This window comes from Capsicum annuum, chromosome 4 (assembly GCF_002878395.1).
Source record: "Capsicum annuum cultivar UCD-10X-F1 chromosome 4, UCD10Xv1.1, whole genome shotgun sequence".
Classification (NCBI taxonomy): domain Eukaryota; kingdom Viridiplantae; phylum Streptophyta; class Magnoliopsida; order Solanales; family Solanaceae; genus Capsicum; species Capsicum annuum.
Window position 1 is genome coordinate 190245207 of NC_061114.1, and position 9679 is coordinate 190254885.

Consider the following 9679-nt stretch of genomic DNA (forward strand, 5'->3'; position numbering starts at 1 on the left):
CTCTTGAAATTAAGTTGAAGGAGAGTTGTTCTACATACCTTTTGACAAAAAACATAGCAAGAAAACTATGGGAGAATCTTTAAGTTTTGAACTGTAGGTGTTCTTGTTTCTTGAAATCTTTGAGGAGGAGGATAGCGTATTTTGGTTGAGACTTGAGAGTCGTAACTTGGCTATTTGGGAATGTTTTGAATAAGCGGGGGATGATTTTAGGTAAGGAACTGACAAAAAGGCTCTTAAAAATGCATAAAAAAGTAAGATATTGCCTCTGGACAACACCTCTGTGCCCTGTGGCACGCGTGCGACGCTGCTATTGCGGAGGCCAAGCTCTGTGCTACGCTACCATCACGAGCTCTTACTCTAAAGCCCATAAATTTTTGCTCCGAATACAGATTTATGAACGGTTGGTGGCATTGGAAAGAAGTTTCAAAGATCCTTAATTTGATAAGTAATATAGACCATGCAACTCTTCATATTCGAGGAGAAATGCTTATTTGAAGTTGACCCATGTAAGAACGTATACTAAAACTCAATAGATCGAAATGCTCTCAATTCAACTTTATGTTTCTTATGATCACGATTCACGTCAAAAGAACTCACCACACTATGAAATTGATCTTAATACCTATATTCAATTAGAGATAATTGAGTTTGGGGCGTATACACATAGAAAGAATGGTTCAAAACCTAGTCGAAAGTTCAAGGTGTTACAACTCCCCCATTTCAATTTACTTGACCCTTATACTAAAAATTGTTGTTTCAATTTACTTGTCCAATTTATGAAATCAAAAGAATTTTTGTTATATTTTTTTCTTTCTGCCCTTAGTATTAAATAATTACATAAAACAATAATAGTCAAATTTAGAGTTTCAATCCATCATTAATAAGGTTAATTTGGTAAAATAAACCCATATTTAAATTTTTTAGGTATGTATCAACAAGGGTCAAGCTATAATGAAACGTAGGGAGTACCCAATACAGTTTCCTTTAATAAGTGATCGATGGCCATACTATTCAAAATATAAATTTTATTGATCGACTTCATTTTCATTAATTCGCATACACGATTTCAATTAATGTATCACAAATACACGATAAGTATTGTAATTTTTTAAAATTTGTGCTGCAACCTGGAATTATGATCTAAAGCTCCTACATGTTTGTGATTTGCCTCGTTAAAATTAAGTCGACTCGTCAATTTAATTGGAACCATTAGGAGCACAAGGACTTGAGGCATTGGAATTTTTGCAACGACGTCTAACGACTTTTTAATTGTTGCCAACATCATCCATTATTCGAAAAGACTTGCATTTTATTTCTAACAACTTGCAAGTTTTTTCAAATTTTTAATTAAATGTATAATCTTTAGATGCCAAGTCAACCTAGGCAAGGCTTAAAAAATAAAGCAAGTTGTTAGAAACTATTAAAGAATAAAATAAATAATTAACAATTTGCTCTTGAGTAGTGCAAGTTCAATCAAAAAGGTCTATAAATTATGACTTTGAGAAGCAATGATATATACTCATACCATAAACTTTGAAAATTAAGTTTCAAGTATTTTACCTAGGATGGCATCATTTAAATTTGGTTTGATCTTCAGTGTTCTTCTCATGGCAGCCACTAGTGAGTACACTATTTTTTTTACTTTTTTTTAAAATCTCATATATATTGTAGTCTTACATTAACTATTTTGTTCATTGATGGATCCAAGATCTAATTTTTATGGGTTCGAACTTTATGATCTTTAGCATTAAACCCATATATTTTTCAAGTTATGAATCCACATTTAGTATTTATTATACTTTTAACAAATATTTTATTCATAAATTTATACTCTGCATGAAAATACTTGATTCATATGAATATGATACCATTACATTGGATCCGCCTACGATTATGCTTGTTAACATGTATGTAGCTATTATTTATCATGTGAATGTACATTATAGGCAGAATATATCGCCAGGTCTCTCAACTTGGCGGCATCTTTCACTTAGACATCTCAAGTGGACATTATTTCTTTTTAGCACTTCAAGCGGCCTTTAAGTGTCACTTTGACACGTTTTGCTGAATCAACAAAATAAATTACGTGCGTGAGCTACACTCTCCAATGAGGTGGAAAGTGATGAATAAAATGCGGGCATGTCATTTTTATCCAAATAATTTATAAATAATTAATTTAAATTAAAAAATACTCCCTGCCCCTAACCTATCCACCTCACTAGTCTTCTTCTTCAAACACCCCACCCACCCGCCACTCTCACCCCCCCCACCCCCCATTCCTCCTCCTCAAACCCCCCTCCCCCACCCCCACCCGCCACCCCCACCCCACCCTGCCAGTCTTTTCGTCAAACAGCCCACCCACCCCGCCAGTTTTCTTCCCCTCTTTATCTTCTTCAAAGACCCCGCACCCCCTCCCCACCCCGCACCCTAGTTATTTTCAATTTTTTTCATCAATTTTTAATTTTTCTTCACTGATTTTGCTTGATTTTTAGATTTTCTTCATGAATTTAGCTTTATTTTAATATTTCTTCACGAATTTAGCTTTATTTTTCAATTTTTCTTCGATTTTCAATTTTTCTTCACTGAATTTGCTTGTTTTTTAGATTTTATTCATGAATTCAGCTTCATTTTTTTCGATTTGCTTTATCGATTTTGCTTTGATTTTTAATTTTTTATTGATTTTGTTTGATTTTAATTCTTCTTCACGAATTTAGCTTTATTTTTCAATTTTTTCATCGATTTTTCTTTGATTTTTATTTTTTCTTCACTGATTTTTCTTGGTTTTTATTCTTCCATTTTTATTTTTTTATTGATTTTGTTTGACTTCAATTTTTCTTCACGAATTTAGCTTTATTTTTCAATTTTTCTTCATCAATTTTATTCGATTTTCAGCCTTTATTCATTGATATTTCTTGATTTTCAGTTTTTCTTCGTCAATTTTGCCCTTAATGATTAAAAAATGATTTTTATTATCTAATCTTCACAAATCTCTAAATGCGTATATAAATTTCTCTCAACAATTTTTATCGTTAAATAAATTTAAGATTGACAAAAATGGTGGATAAAAATATGAAAGAAGTATAAATTAATGGGGTGAATTACTATACTGTTTTGGCTAGGCGAACTCGTAAATGTGTATCTAATTTTTAATATCTCCCAATAATTTTTACCATTAAATAAACTTAAGATTGACAAAAATAATGGATAAAAGTGAAGAAAAAGACATAAATTAATAGAGGTGAATTAATATATTTTTGGTGGGCCAACTTGGGCGCCACATCCAAAAAAGGGCTATAACGCGTCTTCATGGAGGTGCAATACACGCACCTTGCCAACTCAGCAAAAGGTACCAAAGTGACACACTTGTACGCTACTTGAGGTACCAAAAGAAATAATGTCCATTTGAGGTGCCTAAGTGAAAAATGACGCTATTCTGCCTACATTATATTGTATACTATTTATTTAGGCTTGGCAGTTGGTTCGATCTTCATTGTTCTTCTCATGGCAATCATAAGTATCCATCTCTTTGTATTTTGCTCCATTATTGTGCTTGTAAACATTTGTAGGTGATATACACGCATGGTAACTGTCACATATTTCATATTATGTTTTTAATATAATTATAGCTTGATTTTGATGATTATTATGGTGAATTATTTCAGTCGATGTAATGTGGTTCTCAATGATGCAAGTGGCTGCAGTACGCAATGTTGATCCTACTCTAGGAGGACTCAAAAGGAGGCTACTCCCTCAACTTAATGATATTTTTACTTGTGGGAGACCTTGTATTTCTGATGAAGCTTGTCGTACTGACTGTATCCTTTGCTGCAGTTGTACGTATGAGTATTGGGATCCTACTCTTTACCGGTGTCGTTGAACTACTTTTCGTTTGCTATAATATTGGCTTCTGCTAATAATCTCTGTTATAAATTGGCTACGTTGGTCGGATTCTCCAAAAGTGATAAGCTACCCGTATCGAATCCTTCAAGAATGCTCTTTTGAAGGATCCGCGATAAGCACCCCTCGACATTTTTGAGGAGTCTGAGCAACATAGTTATTTGCTTTGTTTCTGTTAATTATGTTCTTGTGGCCTTGTATATTTGTTTCGACGATAAAGTAGTTCAAGTGAATAACAGTAATTTTATTCTGCTCCAAGTTCTGGTTGGGCTAACTTATATTTCATGGCCTGTATTATTAATTTAGCATACATATGTTTGACAGATCTAATTAATTACGGACCTACAACATGTGTGATCATTTTACCCTCTAGTTTCTCTAATGTATACTTCTCAGATTATACATGAAGGAATTTATATTTAATGTGTTTGTAAGAAATGGTTCTAGAAGAAAATACTTTTAAATTCAGCCATGGAAGAGAAAGGAGCTTTGAGAGAATGGAGAAAAATATCTTGTATACAATCACTGTACTTTCTTACAACAGAAAGGAAGTCAAGCTCACTATTTATATACAACCTAGCTAATACTAGTCTAATCATTAGTAGTTGTTAATCACCTAACTAACTACAACTAATTAATTAAATAACATTACAGTCGTCACCAGCTATGCTCTTCAACTCTAAGTCCTTACCACTCCCCCTCAAGCTGATGGATAAAAACAGATTCTTCATCTCTAATTTCTCTACGAAATAATCATGTGGAGGTCGACATAGTGCTTTTGTCAGCAGGTCTGCTACTTGTTTTTTTTGTGCCAATATGTTGAGTGCAAATCAGTTCTGCTTGTATCTTTTCTCTAACAAAATGACAATCAATGTCTAGATGTTTGGTTCTTTCATGAAAGATAGGATATGCTGCTATCTGTATAGCAATTTTACTATCATAGAACAAATTTGTTGGAAATCTAATCTCAACTCCCAACACCTTAAGTAATCCAGTTAACCAAACAATCTTTGCTACAATTGATGCCATACTTATGAATTCTGCTTCAATAGGATTTCTGGAGACTGTCTGTCGTTTCTTTGGTTTCCAAGATATTAAGGCACCTCCAAATTTAACTACATATCCTGTAACTGACTTTTTAGACTCTACACATGAGCCCTAATCTGAGTCACAGTAAGCTACCAGTTTCAAATCACTTTTAGCTGGCATAAATAGTCCCAAGCCTGCAGTTCCTTTAATGTATCTAGCCACTCTCATAGCTACCTCCATATGTGATGTTCTAGGAGCATGCATATGTTGAATGAGGCCTTGGACCACAAATGCAAGATCAAGCCTTGTCATGGTTAAGTAAAGTAACTCGCCTTCTACTTTTTTGATAAGCTTCTATACTAGCAAGTGGAGTATCATGTTTTGCACCTTCGGGATTAGCAACTTTATCAAACTCTAGTGAAATGAATTTTTGATTAAATTCCACATAAGTTCCTGCTGGCTTTCCTCTTGTCAATCCTAGTTTAGCAACTAGTTCAAGAGCATATTTTCTTTGTCACAAGTGAATCCCTTTTTTTAGATCTGGAAAATTCAATGCCTAAAAAGTATATGAGTTCACCCAAATCCTTCATCTTAAATCTAGTTTGAAGATCAAATCTAACATGTTCAATGAGACTCAAATTGCTACTAGTTATCAACAAGTCATCAACATATATTAACACTATGAGAATATCTCCATCCTTGTGTTTAGTAAACAATGAATAATAAAAATGAGACTGTATAAATCCCATAGCAATAAGTGTATCGGTGAGCTTTAAATTCCTCTATTAGGGTGCTTGTTTCAAGCCATATAAGGATTTATGTAGCTTGCACAATTTATTATGAGACTCCCCCTGCCTGAAAAAGCCCCCAGGAATAGACATGTACACTTCCTTAACCAATTCACCCTGAAGAAATGCATTATGAACATCTATTTAGAAAATGTACCAAGCACCCGAAGCATCCAAGACAACCACAGTTCTTACAGTAACCATCTTAGCCACAGGGGAAAAGGTCTCAGTATAATCAAAACCAACCTGTTGACTATACCCTTTAGCAACCAACCATACTTTATAACTCTCCACCTCTCTTGAAGACTTATATTTTATCCTGAACACCTATTTTCACCCTATAAGCACCTTCCCTAATAGCAAATCAACAATCAACCAAGTATTGTTATCAGCTAATGCACCCAACTCAACTTACATGGCTTGAATGCTCAAGGGGTTTTTACTGGCCTCAGCAAAGGAAGAGGGTTCAGTGACAACAGAAAAAATAGATAACGATGCTCTATAAGTGGGAGAAAGATGATCATTAGTAACATAATTGGACATAGGATAAAAACAAGAGGACTTTGTGGAAGAATTAACATAATATGTCATCCAGATAGGTGGTTTGACAGACCTGGTAGACCTACTGACCTTAGGAACAGGAGGTTGAGGAGAAGAAATAGGCTCAGGTATAGTAGAAGTACAGGGAATACAAGAGATAGGAGTGGAGTCATCTAGAAACTCAACTGTAGGAAACAAAGGTGATGAGGAAGAAGACATTGATTTGAAGGAAAAAATGGACTCCTGAAACACATTGTTTTTGTTGGCAAAGAATTCTTTAGAGGTTATATCAAGTAAAACATAACCTTTTTGGGTAGATGAGTAGCCTATGAGTACTAATGGAATGACTATGGAGTTGAATTTGTCAACCTTGTGAACCCTTATTGCATAGCACAAACTACCAAACACCTTTAGATGATGCAAAGATAGAGGTAACAACCTCTCAAAAGGAGATTGACCATGTAGAACACTACTGGGTAGTCTATTCAACAAGTAAATAGTTGTGGTCACATAATAACCCAGTATCTCAAACGAATATAAGCTTGAAACCTGAGAGCCCTGGCCATATTTAAAACTGACATGTATCTCCTCTTAACTACACCATCTTGTTGAGGGCTGTAGACACATGAAATCTGATGTAGAATACCATGATGTTTGAGTAAGATACAAACTTGATCATTAAATAACTCTGTGCCATTGTTAGTTTTAAGATATTTAATCATACAACCAAACTGGTTATTCATCTAAGCTAAGAAATTTCTTAGAATAATTATTGTATCTGCTTTAGTATTTATCAAAAAAGTCAGATATACTTGGAGTAATCATCTAACAGGGAAGAAAAAACCTTTTTCCATCACGTCTGGGCACTCTATAGGGGTCTCAATATCAACATTGAGTAGATCAAAAGAATTAGCAGAAACAAATACACTAGTAAGGAAAGCTTGTCTGGATTGCTTTGCAAGAGGAAAAATAGTGCAATATGCTTTTTCATAAGTACATTATGTAGAGCTTGAATATGTGCTGTTGACATCTAATTTTTTTCCTTCTCGACTGAATTTTTTTTTTTAAATAAAATTACAACATTTATTTTATCCGGATAAAAACTCTCCAAAGTATTTCTCTAGGTAATTTTGCCATTTTAAGTAACGATTATATATTTTCGTATTCAATTATACGAAATTATGTAATTTTATTACTTAAATATTTATTTTATAAAATAGCAAATTTTAATCAAGGCTTATCTTGAAAATTAATCCAAATGGTTAAAATCTTGATTTAAATATAATTTATTCTCAAAATTAATTTATTTGGAGAAATATTTGTTTGATTATATTAGATCGAGAAGCTTGAGACTAAATTGATTGATAACTTGTTTCAAACTTTGATTTAATTTAGTCAATTTATATGATTTGGCCATAACTGAAATCTATTCGATCGCAATTACAAAGCAAATTGGCCAATAGATTTATCAATTTGGCTAAATTATAAATAAAATTGACTAAAGCTTCAACCCATTTAGGCTATCTCTTAAATCCCCTAAATCTACCAAATTTCAACAATTTAACCCAACAAACCTCCTTTGCCACGGCTGATCCGCCCAGTCCCAACACTTTAACAGCCCACTTCAATTATCCACACTAGCCCAAATGTTCTCCACCGACCCAACCTATTCCCAAATCTCCTTTTCTCTATTAATCAGCAACAAGCGACCAGCTTCAACAACATACAACAACAACAATGTCGAGAAACACTAGAAAAAATCAACGAACAACATTTCCAAAAATCTGATAACAACTAAACCCTATCCCTATCATCAAACCCCCCCAACGTCATCATCTCATCCCATTGCACGTAAAGGGGTGTGCATGGAAAATCTAAAAGCCACAAGAACCTTCTAGAAAGGTGCTAGGTGGCAGCCAGGTCGATACTCAAAGAATATTCCACAAAAAATCACCCCAAATCATTAGAATAACACCATGGAGGTACATATGTGCTCTATTTTGATTGGTTGGAAAATTTTTATTTTCCCCCAATGTTCTTAATTTCAAATTTTCTTTAAGAAATCCAAAATTGAGTACAATAATGACATTACCATTCTGTCCATATCCAAAAATTCAAAATTTTCCTTTAAACAATCCCCAAAATAACCCCGATTTCCCTTTTGTCCCACATCGTTTGAGCTCAAAAAATTGACCCCATTTCATTTTCTATAATAGCTCACTTTTGAGCAAAATTGGCAAGTCTTAAGAGAGTGAAAAGCTTTTCTGAGCAAACAAGTAGAAAAATTTTCTTTTAGTAAAATTTTTAGAAAAAAACCATCGGCTAATCGAGATTCTCGAAGTTTTAAAGCTTTTTGGTGGTGGTCGAGACTCCGTTGAAGTCTCAAATCCTATTTCGCTGCTCATATCAGGTAATATTTCATTCTATTTAGTGTCGATTATATTTCTTCTTCTTCCGTAGTCATAGTAACGTTTTATTCATCGTAGTGTGCTAGGATTGTTTGCTATAGAAAGCCCTGAAGGCCATAGAATTTTAGTTATAGTATTGTTATTTTTGTCTGTTGGTTTTTGTTGAAATTGCAAGATGTTAATTGTTTCTTTTTTTTTTTGTGGAAAATTTGGAGTTGTAAACTTGCTGTCTTTTGTTATTGTGTTGATAATTGATTGAAATTTCTGTTGGAATTATATGCAATTGATTCATTTTTCTTCGGCTATGAATTTATAAGACCCCGCAAAATTCTAAGCTCAATCAGTCTTTAAAGCTTGCTAAGGGATCCCAGACTTAGAAAATTCTAGCTAAGTATTCAGACTTAGCATTATTTTGGCCTTCGTAAGTTGGCAATTATATTTCTTGACTCTTATGACCTTAAAGTATCAATCTTTAGATTGATTCATGATCAAGAATATCAGTAGATGTTTCTGGACAAGTTTTGGATTTTTCAAACCTTCTTTAGACCATGTTTAAGTGACCAAAACAGTGAGTCGATGTTATCTCGATGCGTCGCATCGTCCCTCGCGCTGACAAATAATTTTTTCCTCAGCTCAGTGCAAATTTCAGTGAACCTACACGGACTCGACATGGTGCATTGGCCATCTCATTGATGCCAATGACTCGGCGCATTGGTCTACGCATTGACAGTTTGGTTTTCAGTCATTATGCATCCACAGGGGTATTTGGGTCTTTTTTCCCACCCCTATTCAACGCTAAAACACGAGATTTAGCCCTCATTAAGCAACATACACTCACTTTCTCAAGAATAAGAACCCTAGGTTATTTAATTTTAAAGCCAAGGCTCAAGATTTTGCTATTTGTTCTTCAAGAATTAAACAACCAAGGTATGCCAAGTGTTCATCCAAGGGTTCCTTCCACTCTTGGAGTCCAAGAAACTTTTTTAAACTTCAAGTAGCTTGATTTCAAGCTTTCCA

At 34.1% G+C, this 9679-nt stretch overlaps 1 long non-coding RNA gene across 1 annotated transcript; it reads left to right on the top strand.

Moving 5' to 3' along the window:
- Positions 1-1492: 1492 nt before the first annotated feature.
- On the top strand, positions 1493-4155 carry LOC124897686. The gene is made up of 2 exons (XR_007054506.1): positions 1493-1620; positions 3663-4155. It is a non-coding gene; the product is annotated as an uncharacterized LOC124897686 (long non-coding RNA).
- Positions 4156-9679: the final 5524 nt, after the last annotated feature.